Here is a 19,547-nt window from a genome sequence, read left to right on the forward strand (position 1 = left end):
TGCTGGAAAACCTTTTGCCTGGAATGGCAACAATGGCAAGTGCAACTTTGGGGAAAGCAGGTGGGATAAACAGTGGTTCTCTATTCAATTCAATTCAACCAGGGGGGAATTCCAGAGCTCACGGGGGGAATTATGACCACGGATTGGCAGGCTCAAACTGGCTCTAGGACCACACAAAATGCAGTGTGCATCGGTCCGCACTACTGAGAGGTCACGCTGGGCTTTCTCTCCGCCAGCTTGTGTGTTTGTGTTAGTATTTTGTTGCAAATTATTTTGGAATGTACCTTTTGAGGCAGACAATTTTCGAAAGGGGGTGGGGGCGGGGGCGAATGGCATTCTGACATATGGTGAATGGGTGCATGGGCCAAAAAAAGTTTGAGAACCACTGGGATAATCCATTCTTATTGCCGAATTTACTGCACGGGTTTGGTTTTATGGTCTATCAAAAGTACCACTAAGCTTCAGAAAAGGTCTTTTATTACTCAAAACTTGCCGTCGGAATGGCTCTGGAATCAATATAAAATGGGAGATGTGTACAGGATTTATCTCGGTGTACCTTGTTATTGCCGAACGATACAGGGGATCAAACCGTCAATTTACAGTGAGGCTTCTTTGTACCACGCATGCAGCCACCTACGGTTCACAAATAGCCTTTACCCTTTGTTGAGATGTAGCTTCATCTTCTGTGGAGGACCAAGTTAGGAACACACCATAAACAGAAATACTCGATGGAGATGTTCATTCAGTAACTTTAATTCATGATATAATTACATTGTTCGAGGCAACGTGCCCCCCTCTGAATATGTCACGCTCATTGACAATGTTGTTCTTAGGTGCATAGCTAATAATAATAATAATAATAATAATAATAATAATAATAATAATAATAATAATAAATTTTATTTCAGCTCAAGGCCATATACATGGAATATACAATACATACAATCTAGGTACATGAGATAACCTGATAAAAAATGATAATCGGCAATATCCTCACAGTTGCATAGGCGTAACTAGCGGGGAGGGGGGGGCAAGGGGGGCCACGTGCCCTGGGCACCGGCCTTAAAGGCGCGCCAAAATGAGCCTGGGGAACAATTTATGCGGCTTACAGGGAGATGTGAGAGAAAAAAATTATTTTGTATGACTATCATATATATACATATCATAAAGAGTTGCTAGTATTTGTATTCTTCCCACACACACACACACACACAAACACACTCTGTGTGTATGTGTGTGTGTCGTGTGTGTGTATATATACTGGCGTGATATACTGTGCAAAAACAGAAAACATTAGCATATTGAAATAACTGAAATGAGAGAGAGAGAGAGAGAGAGAGAGAGAGAGAGGGAGAGAGAGAGAGAGAATGATGGTGGTCCTTAAAACAACGTAATGTGGAATTTGAATTTTGAAGGATGGGTGTCGGTTGACCGGCCGAATCACACTCATATTGTTGGTAGAGCGATTGCAGTCAGGTCGTTCTTTTGGTAACTCTAGTTTCTCCTCTAACTTTTACCGTTCATATACTATACCATATATACAGTTTTCGAGAGTATGCCAAATAATTGCAGTGTGCTTTTCTAGCGAAAAAACAAAAAAAAGCTGTATTTGTCAGTTGTGACAACCACTCACTTAATCTAGCTGGTTTTCATGCAGCCGGTGAAGAATCAGTTACAGTAACCTTTTTTGGCACATTAGATGCACTGTACAATTTCTTCTCACGCTCAACAATGCGATGGGACAAGCTGAGGAAAGCTATGCCAATCACACTAAATTCTGAATCTGAAACCCGATGAAGTGCAAGAGAAGAGGCAGTTAAACCAATTTGTCACCACTTTGATGACTTGGTTATTCTACTGGAAGAAATGTCTACTGATCTGAAAGAAAATGTAAATACAAGAAGTGAAGCCAGTCAGCTGTTGCACCGGATTCTTACCTTTCATTTCCTTGCATTACTTTTCTTTTGGAATCTTATATTATCGAAAATAGACCGCATTCAAAAGAGACTTCAAGACCATCAAATAAACTTCCACAATGCTGCCAAAGACTTAAAGGCACTTGAAATGTATTTCAGTGAAAACAGAGAAGCAATCTGTAATGAGTCGCTCAGTGCAGCATTAGAACCATGTGAGGATTATGATGTTATGGTAGAGCTGAGGACCAGAATAAAGAAAAGGATGCCAGGAGAAACAGCTACTGATGTAGGCCTCAGTGCAAAACAAGAGATCATGCGTCTAATGAAAGGTACAATAGATAGACTGCGTACTGAAATGAAACAACGTAGGACAATCAATGTTGTATTTTGAATGTTAAATCTAAGCAGTTTCAGAAGCTGACAAATTAGCTTTCATTTTTTTTTATTCAGTTTTAATGAAAGTTCTTTGATTGGTAAGGGCTATTAGAGAATGACCAGTCAGATCATTACTCTAACTAACAAGTTTGCAACACTGTAAAGCTTGAGTGCATTTAAAAATTCTCTCTATAACTCTTTTTATCAATGCTAATTTACACAGTTTTTTTAGTTCAGAACTTCAGGATTGTGTATTGCTTTTTGATTTTTTCTTTTACAGATAATAAATCCTTATTTCATTTATTTATTTTTGTGCAGAATAGTGTTGGTAAAATATTTGTATCTCCCTCAATAATGTTGGTATCACTAAACTCCATGACTTTAACTAACGAGTTTGTATCACTGTGGAGCTTGAGTGCATTTAAAATTTTGATCTAAAACTGTTTTTATCAATGCTAATTTCCACAGTTTTTCAATTCAGAACTTCAGGATTATGTATTACTTTTTGAGTGTTTTTTTTAAATACATCCTTATTTTTTTTTTTTTGTGCAGAATAGTGTTGGTAAAACTTTTGTGCCTCCCTAAATAATGTTGGTAACACTAAGCTCCATGATTATATCTTCTGGTAATAAATAATGTTAACTTGTGCTAGTAAGCTCAATATACCTTCTGGCAGCAAATAATGATAGCTTGTTCTTCATGTTGTCAACTGAATCATTGTGGTACAATCCAGAATCCTTAAGATTTATTCCATGACAAAGGGCGCTATTTTCTCTGCTTGTCCTGGGCGCCAGTAACCCTATTTACTCCTCTGCACAGTTGCTGAAGAAGTAGAAAAAACAGTACTCATAGTAATGGTAATGTGACAGTAATAATACTGAGAATGATAGTAAAAAAATATTAGAAATGATAAAAATTTCAAAAAACAGATTGCATACAATTAATTTCCAGCTAGGATTACCCTTGCAAACTCGCGAAGGTAACAAGATGAGCGTGCAGTTATCCAACCTGAAAGGAATTTAACCGCAAACTGCAAGGACTGTGGTTGCAATTATCATAATGGTCCAGAACGAACACACCTGATCTAATGCCTTTGTTGATTCATAAATTACACAGTTTAATTAATTTCGCCTTCTGTAAACAGTATAAATAACCAGATATACTCAAGAAATGCCGTATACATCTAAGTATTTTTCATTTGTTTAATGATCTAAATTAAAATAATTGTTTTCTTGCTTGACAAGAAAATGGAAGTTAGAATATCTCAGGAAATTCTACGCCTAAAGTCTATCGTTTCGTGTTAAAAATTCCGACGACATTCATGGTTTCTTACTTAATGCGTTTCTGACTAACTCTTATGCTTAAATTCCCAAAAATATAGTGAATAAGCTTTTAGTATGATTAAGGATTAATTATCGATGAATTCCTTAAGGGCATATGAATAAAGCGTTGTACGCTATTCATTTTTCTTTATTCTTTCTTTCGTTTTTCTCTTTCCTCCATTCTTCAGCGACTTTCTCCTTTTACCCGATTTCGTTGCTTCTTTTTCTTTCTTTCTTGTTTTTTTGTGGTATTTTATGCCTTACCACGTTTTTTCTCACATGAAGTCAATGTAATATATTACTTTCATTATCTTTCCATCAATATTATTATTATTATTATTATTATTATTATTATTATTATTATTATTATTATTAATTCAACTAGAAAGCACAATTTATGTCTGGAATGACCACTTAGGAACTTCCAGTAATAGCACATACAACCAAACTTACAAAATTCGGTTATATTTGCGAGTCAGGTAAAAGCAATTATGTTATAGAAGAAGAAGTAGAAGAATGAGAGAGAGAGAGAGAGAGAGAGAGAGAGAGAGAGAGAGAGAGAGAGAGATTTAAGAAAAGTGTAGGAAGTTCCTGGACGCCGTCTTCTTTTTTCTTGAAGCCGAGCGGGAAGACCAGTGACGCACAAACCGCGACCAGAGATTGCCGTGTTAATTCTGACCTCCCATCGTACAGTACACGCAAGCAAGAAACCTACGACCCGACGGAGTGCACGCTTCGTGCTCGCTTTCTCCCTTGGGAATGAGAAAAGAAATGAAAGTTGGTACTGTCTATTTTCTTTTCAGATATGTACGAACATTTGGATGTTTACTAGACAGTGACAGCCACGGGTTTTAACCCGTTATGTATCCACCTATGCGGCGTGTTTAGTACAAGCCCGTTGGGGATTACCGTAAAAAATTAAACAAAAGACTGTAAATATCATAAAGATAATGACCCCGCAAAAGTATTAGTCCTAGATAAAGACCCCCGAACTTTGTTGGAAAGATCCGTACATTTGTATACATTTTTTAGTATTCTTTCCTTAGGTTTATGATATCTAATACATGCTATAAGAGACCTACAGTGTACTGTGTCTGCGTTAACTGAAAGTCGAGAGCTGACGTAAGTTTCTCTGAGGAAAAACTAGTTTATTTCAGCATTTTCTCTTGTAAGAGTTTTGCTTGATTCGTTAAGTAATCTTTCACTTATGTTTCCCCATTTTTATATTCGTGCTCTGTTTTCTCCTTTCCAAATGACTTTTCACTGCGAGCATCATCAGTGAATTTTAAAGTATTCATACTTAGAGTATTATGCGTTACAAGGATAGTTTTTTTAAAGTATTTTTAACTTTAGGAACTCAGTTCAAACCCGCAAATTACGTTCATTGAGCTGAGCTCAATACACAAGCACACACACATATACCCATATACAGATATATATATATATATATATATATATATATATATATATATATATATATATATATATATATATATATATATATATATATATATATATATATATATATATATATATATATATATACACACACACAACATATATATATGTATATATATATGTTTGTGTATCTACATATATATATACATGCGTATTTGTGCGTGTGCGTTTATGCATATACACATGAATTCACAGAAGAGTCGTTATTAACATTAGTGCACTCTTTCATAAGCGGTAAAGGAAGTTCAGCCAGTTAACATCTGAATTTAGGAAAAATAACGAAGAGCCGGGCAACAAACGGGAGACATGAAGAAGAAAGGGAGGACTTCAACGTCCAGTACTGCTTGGTATAACGAACGACAGACACGGGTCTGACACCTGATAATGTTACTGGGTTAAATCAGGGTCTCCGAAGCCCATTTTCCCATTTGGTATTTATTTGTTTGTTTGTTTGTTTGTATGGCACATCTTTTGGCCTTTCAACCACAGAGGTTATTGGCCTTGAAACGTGTAACGGCAGGACCTCCCTTGCGTCCAGCCATAAGTGGAATCGTAGCACCGTCAGTTCAACGCTGGTTAAATTACGGATCTCATATTTCAAATGCGACAAAAAAAATAGGGTTAGTGGTCTTCTTGTGTGTGTGTGAGTGTTTCAGGTCTAACTTTTAATCTACAAGAACAAAAACATCCGGATTTTTTAAACATCCTCTAATGTTAATTTCTCTCACTTCTCTAGCTGTGATGTTCCTTTAAGTTAAGTATCTATCTTTAAGCAGAGAGAGAGAGAGAGAGAGAGAGAGAGAGAGAGAGAGAGAGAGAGAGAGAGAGAGAGAGGCCATCTGGTAATGTTATAAAAAAACGAGCCTGAAATAATTATTCATATAAAAAACAAGACTCCCCATGGTACATAATTATATTATATCAAAGTATCACGTGGAGCCATGTTATCACAGTAGCGATGCCCAACAGTTCAAGATATGAACAGAAAGCCGGGCAAAATAAGAAAAACAAGTCACCAAGAAAAATAATTTAAACATGTCACCAGTCATAGCGGATTTCCTCTTGTTAGTTCCTCAGATACTTATGCAATGACACTGAATAAAGTGCCATCAGAACAAAATCAATGTCAATGACATACCAGCAACTCAAAAGACGTTGTATTTGTGAAACGCTAGCTGTACCGTAGATAGCAGTGTTGCCGAAATTAGGAAATAAACTCTGCGCTACTGAGGAAAAATGATTGTGCCAACCTCTGATGTGTTAGGAAACCTATGGCTGATCTTCAGAATTTAAATGAGTATTTTCATTGCTGGAACACCTTTATGAGGCGTAATTGACGAAAAACTCCAAAGTACAGAATGCCCCACAAAAAATCAGGAAATTTGGGACAGTTTCTTTCATTGTTGGAGACAGAAAACAGTTGTTATTAACAGAAACGTTGTAAAAACAGAACAAAAACACAAATGTTAGACGTGGTGTTCAAAATGCTTTCCGTAGGCAGCTGCACAACGACATAGACTGTCTAGCCAACTTCCAGTCGCCCTTTGGATGACTTCAAGCTTCCATAATGTAAATCCAAAATTTCTTGGTTTTTTGTGGGGCACCCTGTAGATGAGTTCTCAGCACGGCTTTTGTCGCTTTTTGTTCTCCCCCCGGTTGAAAGTTAACGCCAGAACCACGTTTCAACTTTTCTTTCATTATGGAAAGGTGTGATGACTCATGGTATGAAAAAAAAAGGCGGACGCGGAGATAATAACGAATACCGCATGATAGAGCTTGTGTGTGCATCGAAATTAAAAACGTTTATTTTACACTGAAAGGCTTTGGCTGAAGAAGGCGAATGAAAATGGCTCTCAGGTACTCATGAATGACTCTCTCTCTCTCTCTCTCTCTCTCTCTCTCTCTCTCTCTCTCTCTCTCTCTCTCTTTCTCAAATTTAGTGATGCTGCAAACATTCCTGAGGTCATGATGACTTCAGTTTTAGAATGTCTGTCGATCTCGAGTATTTGCCGATAGTCCCTGTCTGTAAAACTGAATTCGAATTGATCCATAGTAAGGAAGTACGACTCACGCCAGATAGCACTGGTAGTTTACGTGTTTGTAAGTGTCTGCAGCAAAAATAAATTCCAATGTTTATCCCATCATATTAGTCATCTAGAAAAGATTAGTGTTACTGTATGGCCACTGATAATAATTTAACCACAACAAACGTATCCTAGTTTTTCGTCTTTTTTTTTTGCTCAAATGAATAATTTCAGAAAAACTAAGCAGCTTCATTAAAGCTGTCAAGGCGTATCTACTTGTGCTGAATTTCACAAACCTTCCTACAATATAACGATTCAGGAATCTGCGACAGTTAATATTTAGGTTACTCTAATTCCGTTGAGACAACCTTGCAAATAGCTTGTAGTCACAAGATAATTATATAATTTTTTTAAAAAATTTATGATATTTTCCAAATTTTAATTGAGAAACCACTCTTAAACTTATTTGTATGTTGTAATTGTATCATGACAGTTCCAGTCACATCTAGAACCAAATCAAGATGATCGCCAATATAAAGTTACCTGACCTTCAGTCCGTATCCAGCCATCCTATTATTATTATTATTATTATTATTATTATTGTTCAGTAGATGAAACCTATTTATATGGAACAAGCCCACAGGGGCCATTGACTTGACATCCAAGCCCCCGAAGAATATGATGTTCATTAGGAAGAAGTAAGATGAAGCTGAGGGGAATAAAGAAAGAAGAGATACCACTCATTAAAAAAGGAAAAAAATAATTTAATAAATAGGTAAAAATGTATCAAAATGCAAGGGAGAATTTATGGTAAAATTTTCTCTGGATCTAAATTCCTATCCAGAACATGGCCAGAATCAACTGAAATCCTACTGAGGTTTGCTTTCTTTGAAGAAGTCATGAAACTCTCAGTACGCTTTCGTCAGTCCTCGTGGTAAGATAACCTCACCACATCCTCGGAACTGTATCCAAATCCAAGTTCAAATTTGAGCATCAGGACATTTGGTCATGGACGTCCTTTCCAAAGAATCGGACTCAGGATCAGTGGTCTTCCCTGGACATCTCACAGAATTCCTTTCTTAATTTTTGTGAAATCTGTTTATTTGAAAATAAAAATAATAATACATCGGTTAGTCAGTCATGGCTAAAACGTAAACTCGTTACGGAGGTAATTGGATTTGGCACCTACTTCTAAAGCTCTCAATACATTAAGTTATTTAAAAGTAAAATAAAGTTGATTGACCCGGTGAGATGCTTAACTTAGTATAAAAATATTGACTAAAAATGTATTGCATATTTACCTAAGTAAATCTGCGAAGAACTGTAAATAAGTCTCTCTCTCTCTCTCTCTCTCTCTCTCTCTCTCTCTCTCTCTCTCTCTCTCTCGGGGTGTGTGTGTGTGTGTGTGTGTGTGTGTGTGTGTGTATCTATCTGTCTGTCTTATGAGGACATGATGCACTAGCTACAACTCGAAGCGACAATCATTCGTTTTATTTATTTTTTTACCGTACCGTAGTAAGGGTGCAATATCTGAGAAAAAATGTGACAACATGCAGGACCTACTCTCTCTCTCTCTCTCTCTCTCTCTCTCTCTCTCTCTCTCTCTCTCTCTCTCTCTCTCTCTCTCTCTCGCCTCTAAGAAAGACATGATACACTAGTTACCTTTTGAAATAGCAATTATCTTCACAAACTTTGAAAAATGTTGGTGAGTGTTCTTAAAATTCTAGTAAGGTCGCAAGAATACCCGAGAAACACGTGATGAAGAATACTAGACCCATGAATTAGTTTACAACTTTTTTGTAACCTAAGAAACCTATCAGTATTTGTGTAATCCAGCCTCACGAATTTTCATGAAAACAGCAACAAAGATAGGCAGGTATCAACTCTAGTTATGGAAGGTAACATAGGAAGACTGGAGGGCCAACCCGGATGTGGCTCCACCTTTTGGTATAAATCACAAAATTGTTTTCGAGAAGTGTAGGGCGAACGAGGTAAACTCTGTGAGATCATAACAGACGCACTGAGCAACACAGTTGATTTTGGGGAATGACTAACACCGTTGATCTCTTCCAGTGAGTTAATATATGCTATTACTTCACGGACGAGGTTACATTTCTTGGAAAGCTCTTGCTCTGTACGCGTTCCTCGGAAATATCCACCTATGCTAATAAAATTATAACTCATTTCAGACACTAGCGCATCATCGGGATTCTCGTACTTACTCGGTAAACATTCTGATTTACTTTAATAAGACTTAAGCTGAGGTGTGTATAAGACAGGATTGGTAATTCGTGTATCAGAAATTCTAAGATTTGTGGTCACATCCCCACATTTCCATTAATTTTTTTCTTTTATTAAATCTGCTGCAAAGTTTCAAAGACGACTCATTTAGTGTTAGTGCCCAGTAGTTTATTTTCATCTTGCTCTTTATCACTCAAGACCAGGCCACTTTTGAAACAAATTTACAGGAATTAAAATATTGAATTCAAAGCAAACTATGTATTCTTCCAGTGCTTCCTTAAAGGATTCAGCTACTTTTTTTTTGTCCAAAACACGAAATCCCAGAAGTAAAGTTGCCTAAATTTTTGCTACATAAGAAAAAATTAGCATCTCTGCTTTTGCTGTAGTTATCTAAATAAGGGCATTAGTTGAAACGACCTTTCGGTATAATTTCGTAATTTATCGAGCTGTGATTCATAGATGCATTCTCTTCCCTTGAAATATGAAAGATTACCTTCCCAGTTAATCAGCAGAGGTTGCAGGCCTCCCAAATGCCCAACTTCGTATTGACTTTCAACAAATACCGCGAGTTTTATATACGTTCAACTTCTGTAGAGGGCCGGGGACGCCGGGTGTGGTTAGAGTACATAGGTCTACCCCTCAGTCATCAGCCCCAGCGGCCAGGTTTCCTCTTGTCCTAATTTGGGTGGAGAAGGAGATTGGCCGATAGGCATAATGTGCATATGTTAAGTCTCTAAGATAGTGAGCAACAGGGCAATAATGTCCTGTTCCTTACCTTTGTAGCTTCAAATTTTCTAACCTCTGCTTCTCTTGCTTACAAGACAACTATATCAGCAATACTTTCGACAGATGAATTTTACATTCCGTAAAAATGAACTGACATTAGCATCACAATACTAATTTTAATTATTTTGAAATGTTTATCATGAGATGTAACATATTTTAAATTGAAAATACTTTACAGTTTGATATATGTTTTGAGCATATGGACTTTAATAAATCTGGTCATAACAAAAAAAAAAAAGCAAACTGGTGACGTTTATTTGTCGGTTTGGCAAGAACTTTAAGAATTTGTCATTGTAATCCTCCTTTTGTTTAGGTTAGTTTGTCTGAGTTTAAACTCGCACGCCAGGCCTTCTTATTCATTTCAGAACCTTATCATCATTTATGAACCGCCATTGTGCAAGACCCCATGCTAGCATAAACCCGTTTAAATTCAATCTGTATTAACCAGCAACCGTAGTCTCCACTTAATGTGAAAAGTACTAAAATAAAATGCACGCCAGTAAGTACACTTAACTTGAAATTTTGAGGCATACTTATTTTATCATAACAATTCAAAATGAACTGCTATCCATATAAAACAATCTGATGGCCATCGACTGGTGAACTAAACTTTCACACAATAGAATGAGTAAAACTGAAAAGATCAAGCAAAGAAAAGCTAAAAGGAGGATTATATGCCTTCTTGTAGGAAAAATAGAAGAAAAAAGAAAAACATAATAAATATGTACAGGTGAATCATAAAATTTTTATGAAAAAATGACTGAATAAAATGACACCTTGCTTAAATAAAAACTTACCAAACGTGGTAAAAAAAAAAAAAAACCATACCCGGATTCCACGAAACGTTCTGGCCACAGCGAGAGAAACTCACCACTCGGTATTCGAGCCTTCTTCTTCTTCTTCTTCTTCTTCTTCTTCTTCTTCTTCTTCTTCTTCTTCTTCTTCTTCTTCCAAAAATGCTCACCAGCAAGTTCTCTTACTCTTCTGGCAAGCTTGAATGACAAAATAATGTCACAACTGATTTTATGATTCAGTAATTTCTTTCTCCTGAGCCGATGTTTGTAAGATTCATCCAGTCTATGAAAACAGTGAACTATTCTTTTTCTGCTATAAACGGGTGCCCACCTTTATGTGCTCATGGCTTCAAGTAAAGCATTAAAATGTTTATATCAATATTTATATTATAGCGCATAGAAAATATATGAACATAAAAATGAAAGCAGTACTGAGATATTAATGTCAGCTTTGTGAATGAATGCACATTTATTTTTTAAGTACATTGCTGATATTTTTGGTTATATATTTCATGAGAAATTAACCTTAATACTCACCCACAAACAAACGTACACACACATACATGTATATATATATAGTATATGTATATATATATATGTGTGTGTGTGTATAGATAGATAGATACGTGTATATATGTATGTATATATATACATATATATATATGTGTGTGTGTGTGTGCATGAAATGTCGATGTGTTGCCAACGAGAGAAGAAAAGAATGATACTGCCAAGAGAAGTAGAAATGGTAAACGCTCAATTCAGAGCCCTTATTTTAGATGTAATTCAGTCTCCTTACAAAGTTGATAAAATGTAAGAATGATAGGAATTTTCTTACGTCCTCACTCAAAATCCTCTAGATTATTCAGTTCTAAAGGTTGAGAACATTTCTCAAAGTTATCAACGTATGAAATTAAAGAAGCGTTTCACTACCTGCAAATTTTAAAGCCACAAAAAAAAATCGAGTCAAGGTTTGCGGCCTCCAGCCAGACATCACAGTCATCGGTCGGCTTTCGTGGTTCTCTAGACGGTAAATGGTCTCTGAAAAGTAATAATAATAAAGTCCATGATTACAAGCCCAGAGTTCATAATCGTTCTTTTCGAATTTCCTGGATGTTATAACAATTGCAACTAATGCAACAGAAAATATATAATACTTGATGCAAAAATTACGACATCCCTTTAAAAGGTGACAGTTCCTTATAGGGAAAAACTTATGTATTTGTATTGCAATTAAACAGAAAAAGTGTGCTTTAACTAACACTATAAAACGAAGCATACACCACCTCACAGTAAAAAAAAAATGCTTTCCAGAGCACCTGCTATGACTTATGATGTACACGTACCAGTAAAAGCAAGTGCTTTCACGGGAGGAGTTCAGCCTTGTGGACTGAGATTTAATGTCATAATCGGACAAGTCAAACTGGAGAAAGTGGACGTACTACCATCCTTCCCTAAGGTGAAGCACTGGCTCCTCCAGCCTTTTACTTTGGTTACGTTCAGGTGCTTCCAGTCGTTTCCTTAAAGCCGTTTTCCACGTAGCGTTTCATTAAGTAGTTTTTCAGTTGTTTCATCTCTCTCTCTCTCTCTCTCTCTCTCTCTCTCTCTCTCTCTCTCTATATATATATATATATATATATATATATATATATATATATATATATATATATGTGTGTGTGTGTGTGTGTGTGTGTGTGTGTGTGTGTGTGTGTATGCTCCTGGAAACGTATCAGCAATGTTTAGGAACTTGTTCACTCACTTTTTAGAATTTACTGAACGCAGCCATCGCTTGACCAAGTAACGTAACCTCTGACCCCGGAACTTCCACTGAAACTTGCAACTAAAATCCCATATCCCAAAAGGCGTTTCAATATAATGATAAACACTGGATTTGACAGCTGAAGAGAGAAGGGTAGTTTTTTTGTTCAGTTTCTTATCTTGCATTTGTTCTTTATGTTTCCCACATATTAGTAATGAAGAAGAGCTTCGTCAAGTTTGTCCGTGAAAGTAACAAGCGCAGATTGTGGAATTCGAGCCATGAGCTTGCTGTTTCTGGTGACACCCAAATACGGCTGCTTTCTTCGATTATGTAACATCAGTCTTTGCTTTACTGTCTTACTGTTTTTGCTCTTCTTCTTACTCCCTTTGAACCTGATACAACCACTTTTGGCTTGCGTTCATTATTCGAAAGTGACTCCATTTTCAGCATCGCTTACAGGTGTGGTTAGTTATTGACGTATTATTAAAAAATAGATTAATAAATGCTAGCCCGTTCGCAGCCCAGATGATTCCAAACAGGTTTAGTTTGGTAAGAAAAGTCGTAGGTTTGTGGATAAAGTTTACGGAAGAGGAAAATAATGTTGGATAAAAAATGAGCAACAATTGCACTGGTTTCTATACGTACGCGTTCAGAATGCTATGATAAACAAGAAATCTCTCTCTCTCTCTCTCTCTCTCTCTCTCTCTCTCTCTCTCTCTCTCTCTCTCTCTCTCTCTCTCTCTCTCTGGGACAACTTGGAAGACTGTCAGTAAAATGTACAAATACCTCTGACCTTAATATTTTTTTCATGGACTAGGGGCACTCATATGTATAAGAGAAAGAAGAGAGAGAGAGAGAGAGAGAGAGAGAGAGAGAGAGAGAGAGAGAGAGAGAGAGAGTAAAACTAATCACTAACTCTTTTTAAAACCAGTTTACTCTTGGATTGTCAAAGTCCCAGAAGACTAAATCGTACACTGTCACCCCAATTCTATTGGAATTTCCTCTTCTCCTTTATCGCGAGGTTTCGCAACTACAGCTTCAAGAATCTGCTGAGATTTGGATAAATGACTGAAAAATTCATAGCTGATTAACAAATATGAATTTAGTAGTAGGTATCTTTTTATACACACTGACCAAAATTCAAAAAATCATCGCATGAATATCAAGACTGTCTACACTGTGAGGAAGGAATTCAGACCTGGTTATTTTTATCAGGTTCGCTTTCAACATTCAACACCTACTTATGATCAAAGTTCTGTAGATGGTTGTTATTAAGGTGTAATCTTCATACATACTTATATAGAAGTTAGTATACTACATGTGAATAAAATTATAAAGAAAGTTCATCTAATCTTATAGTTACGCACTTAATAAACAAAAAGTTTTTGTACAAAAGCATTCCTAAACCAGCGAAAGTAAACTGACAAGGCGAGATGAAGAACCTGGCAAGCTTAGCCAACAGGTGTGTCTTACATTCCTGGTGTGTGTATATATATATATATATATATATATATATATATATATATATATATATATATATATATATATATATATATATATATATATGTGTGTGTGTGTGTGTGTGTGTGTGTGTGTGTGTGTGTGTATTCACCTATAAGACTTTCCCTTTTAGAGGAGTTGCCTTCAGAAACTTTTGCCCTCTTGATTCTCAATTAGTATCTTGGTAGGAAGTAAGTAGACCCGTGTTCTTTCCCTATTCCCAGCAGATACAGCCACTGTTGACTACCTGCACAGTAGTCTACGTTTGCAAAAGTGCACCACGCATAATATGGGCGTGCGTATGTGTAAGACGGAAGAAATTGTAATTAAAAGGTGTAAAGATGATGAATAATGTAGTTATAAATAAAACGAGTGTAAAAAACAATTTAGCTTTAAAGCTAATGGTTGCCAATAAAGAGACGACGTCCAAAATTAATGCAGGCCTTTGTCGATTGGGTGGGCCATTGGAGTTGTATAATTTAGAGGATGGAAGATAGGAAGCTCTAAGTTTGCAAGATGGGGAAGGGCCAACGTATGAGAGATTGCTGAGGATATAAGGAGAAAAATGGAAAGGTACCTGCAGCTGAAACATTTATACACCGTGTGCTGCGGTATAATGGTAACAAAGTAACTGAATGGTCGATCGAGGTGTGTAAGGCCATCTGGAGAAGGGAAAAGTTTCAAGGGACTTTGTGAAATTACTGTTCTTCTGTAAGGTGACAAGGTGATGACGGTGACTGTAAGTCTCGATACTACTTAATATACCAGGGAAGGTGTATGGTAGTCTTTCAGTTTCAAAAACATTACAGATAACAAAAATACTGATAATAAACTGCGGTGAGGGTCTGAAAAAGAAAAAAGGACATATGGATGAGGTGTTTCTTTTAAAACATCTGTGAAATATATCTAACAGTAAATGGAAATTCTGTACGAAGTTTTTTGTACTTAGATAAGGCTGATCAGAACTGACAGACGTGATATGGTGTTGTTGATAAATATGGTGTAAATGCTCATTTGGTGAGACTGGTCAGATGTTCTATGAAGACATTAAAGCCTATGTTAAACTACGCTGAAGATTCACTGGGGACAATTGCAGTACATGTGTAAGTTCTTTGACTTTGTGCCGTCTTTTGTCAACATAATTGTCGGAAGATGACCACTTAGGTACTGTGGTACTGTTGACATCTTCAAAGAGCTTTAATACTGTGGCTCACTTGACTGAGTTTGGTGGATTTGCTTTTCTTTTTTCGCATGCATATCTAAATATATCATGGTTTATTTGTTCCTTCTCTCTGAAATGGATTGTAATGTTCCTCATTGCTATAGACATCATCAGTGAGTGACACTTCTGTAGAGGTCATAAAGATACATACATGCATAAATACACATAGATTTATATATAAATATATACATATATACTGTATATATATATATATATATTTATTTATTTATTTATTTATTTATATATAAATATACATAGATGTGTGTGTGAGTGAGTGTGTGTAAGTCGGGTGGTATCCGGGGTTTGGATATCTTCGAGAATGTGCACTTTTATTCACTTTTTTCAAATTTATCTCTGGTAACTCTAGGGAGGAGGGGTTCCTAGTAATCTACTATTAATTGCCGGTCCTCATTATTAGGAGAGGACTGGATGCAGGTTTCTTATTTTTTTACTGATTAACTCTTGTATTTTCTTCATATCCATTTTTAGTTAATAAGCTACTGAATTCGGACCAGACCTTTGTTGACAGGTTTCCGGTTTGCAGGCACAGAAACGTTCGAATGCCCTTCTCACGCAGTTAGTAACGACAGAAAACTTTTAATACTCGTTGCAACACCTTCAGCATTCTAGCACCTTCCAATGTTGGTTGACTTGCGGCATGCAAAAGACGAGAACTGGAATCCACCCATTGCACTGCAGTAGCTGGGAAATCTGTCAAAAAACTGGACCTGAGCAGAAAAGTTGTAGTCAATAGTAGGTATCATGTCTGTTTGACAAAAGAGTGTATTTATAGAAAACTGAAGAAATTTAAGAAGACTCTCTTACATAATAAAACAGCCTTAAATGAAAACAAGTAAAAAATGCGCCGAAGTTTCTTCGGCGCAATCGAGTTTTCTGTACAGCGTATAATGCTATATGAAACTCTCCGCCACGGACCATGAAACTCTCAGCCGCTGTCCATGAAACTTTCAGCCACAGCCCTGTGGTGGCCTGTGTTGTTGGCACCTATAGCGGTGCCAGACGCACGATCATGGCTAACTTTAACCTTAAATAAAATAAAAAAAAAAAACTACTGAGGCTAGAGGGCTGCAATCTGGTATGTTTGACGATTGGAGGGTGGATGATCAACACACCAATTTGCAGCCCTCCAGCCTCAGTAGTTTATAAAATCTGAGGGCGGACGGACAGACAAAAAGTCATCTCAATTGTTTTCTTTTGCAGAAAACTATTGAGATGACTAAAAATGAGGCACTGAGAAGACAACTTGCTCTTTCATGTACGAGTGCATTGTCAAGATGCAATTATACGTAAAAAGTTTTGTAATTACAAGAGAAAAGTGAACAATATACGCGAGTATATCTTTGATAATGCCAAAGGAAAACCCTTGTTGTGAAAGGGTTGAATATACAAGGTTCAGTAATAAATAACTTACGCAAGAGGGGCTTAGGAAATCCTAGGGCAAAGCGGGGCAATCGTTGGCCAAGTCTTGTCACTCGTCCAAAGAGGACATTGCAAGAAAATAAAAAGAAAGTCAGCCCCAGGACGGAAATTCTTAGATGCCTTTTTTTCCGTGATGGCTGATAGACAAGTCATTCCCGGAAAGGGAAAGTAACCAGTTTCAATGCAAAAGTAATCAGATTCAATGCCAGTAAGGTGATAACTGAAAATTTAAAAGCTACTGGTCTTTTCTTTAGAAAAATTCTCTCCATCATAATGAACGTTGCATTGGCGATATTTAAAATCATCTTATCTTTATGTTTATCTGTTAATAATTAGTTTAGTTACTGCCCAGGATCTCTTCATAAGTTAAATGTTATTCGCATAAGCTTAATAATAAAGCGCTAGGTAAACTTATCGGGTGAAATGCTGAAATTTTTATGCAATATCAATCATTTTAAAAACATAGATTGCTACTCGCTGCAATTATGATAAAACAGGGACCCAGTATATAAAATCCTTAAACATCACTGTCCTGTGAGTCAGGAACTACAGTAAGTGTGTCAGGGTTGCAATCGTATTATTGCTTTAAGTTTCATTACAGAGAACAGTTGACTAATAATATGTGCAATATGACATCATTTAGAACGCCACTACGCTGCTCTGCGACCTTGAATTTTGAGTTGTCCTCTACTTATTGTAAAATGCGGAATTTACTATTTTACTTGCATAATTCATGATTATAGTAGTAGTAGTAGTAGTAGTTGTTGTTGCTGTTGTTGTTGTTGTAAAAGCGGTCGTCGTGATATTGTGAAACTGCTGTGAAGAGAGAATGAAACTATTCCTCGTTCCATGACATATTAATTCAAGCTAAGAGAGGTGATGCAAGGGCAACGCATAAGATCATCTCCGGTTCTTCTGACGACAATTTTGCTCGACAGAGCCAGTGTTGGCACAAAGCCAGCTTAGTTCAGCGATAACAAAATCATAGCGTTGTGCTCGATCTGGATATTGTGATTACGGTCACAGAAGCTACATTTTTTCTTATACAAGTGATTTTAATGTCATGTCAGTTTTGTCATGGGCCGTTTTTAAGTTCACGGATTTGTCGAACACAGTGATGACTTAATAAACATCGACTTCATGAGACTGAGACTATATCAATTTTAAGATCAATAGGTTGCTAACTAAACCTCTGTGAAACTCAAGACGTGACAGTACAATTAGCGTAGATGTCAACAGCATATATCTCATCATCCTCGTGGCGTTTCGCTACGTGCACAGAGACTGTGTAGACACTGGAGGTGATGACAGTTGCAGTAATGATAGTAATAGGTCGTTTTCATCACCATCACAATCATCATCATTTTATTATTTACGTTGCAGTCGGAATAAGACACCCATATGAGAGTAACTTCTAGTCTTAAAATCGGAAATCTTCTTGAAGTGACAATCAGTACAAATTACATGGTAGTATGTCTCACAGAATCTCACTCGTTTAGTTGATCGCCTCTATCCATCTCAGTGATTATGTAGCAGCCATATCTATGTTCCAAGTCATTTTCAGACAACGCAAAACTTTTAAAAAATTACCCCGTACGGAGGTAGCCCGGTCAGTGGGCCTCTCTTGGTGCACTCTAGGCATTACTGAAAAGCTGTTTCCAGCGTCCATTCAGACCCTAGCAGCATGCACTTTTTAGCTTTGTCTTTGCCTCCATTCCCCTTCCTTTCTTCATTTTTGCTGTCCAACCTGTCTACAGTAACTGTTACCTCATAGTGGAACTGTGGGGTTGTCTCCCAGTTCCATCTTTAGACCCTCGCGCTTTATTTCCTTTACTTTCTGGACCTCTGTAAGTCCAACCTCTCCAACTCCTTATTTTCACATTTGTAAGCGCTGAATGACCCAAGGTGCCCTAGTGCTTGGATTGACGGCCTAAATTTCATGAATCTAAAGAAAAAAATTACACTTTATGTAATTTTAGAGACCTTGGAATTTTATTTTAGGTCTTTGTAATTGCATCCATTTTCAAGTTTTTTCAGACGATTGTCTTTATTCATTATTAACATTAGAAAATAGTTTTAAGACACTTCTGTCTCCTGTTATTCCACACGTATCTCCCAGGGAAGTGGGGAAGATGTTGTGACGAAGCTGTTTCTCGCTTCTAATAACAAAAGAATCAGACAATTTTGTGGGGCTATCGAAATACAACGAGTCAGGGAAATGTAGCAAAAGCTCATCAGCTCCACAATATTTTTCCATTATTTCTGGCCAGGAGGCAGGTGATATGAGTTTAGGTTTCCTTCGATAACAGGTTTTTGGACTTCTTGTTCCGAAGTTGTATTTGTTGGTTCGATACCGTTGCCTTAGGAATGATTCTTGGTGGTTAGTGCATCGAAGCCAATGATGAGTTGCCCTGGACCAGAAGAGAAATTATGAAGATCATATTGTGTCTTGATAAATGTGCTAAATCACAGCCACAGATATCAGACGAATAGCCTCGAAATAAGAGAGCTGAAATCGTTTTACAGTTCGTAAAGACATCGCATCAGCCTTTAAAGGTACAAGAGGTGTAGATATTTCGCAGATTCGCAGGCATTATGAACAAGGAAAGACAAACCGGAAACGTAACATATAGCCTATTCGACATTTTGTTCCACGAGCATATCCCCCCCCCACCAAAAAAAAAAGCTAACCTTGGACTGTGTATGTTTAAAG

This window comes from Macrobrachium rosenbergii, chromosome 9 (genome assembly GCF_040412425.1).
Source record: "Macrobrachium rosenbergii isolate ZJJX-2024 chromosome 9, ASM4041242v1, whole genome shotgun sequence".
NCBI classification, from domain to species: Eukaryota; Metazoa; Arthropoda; class Malacostraca; order Decapoda; family Palaemonidae; genus Macrobrachium; species Macrobrachium rosenbergii.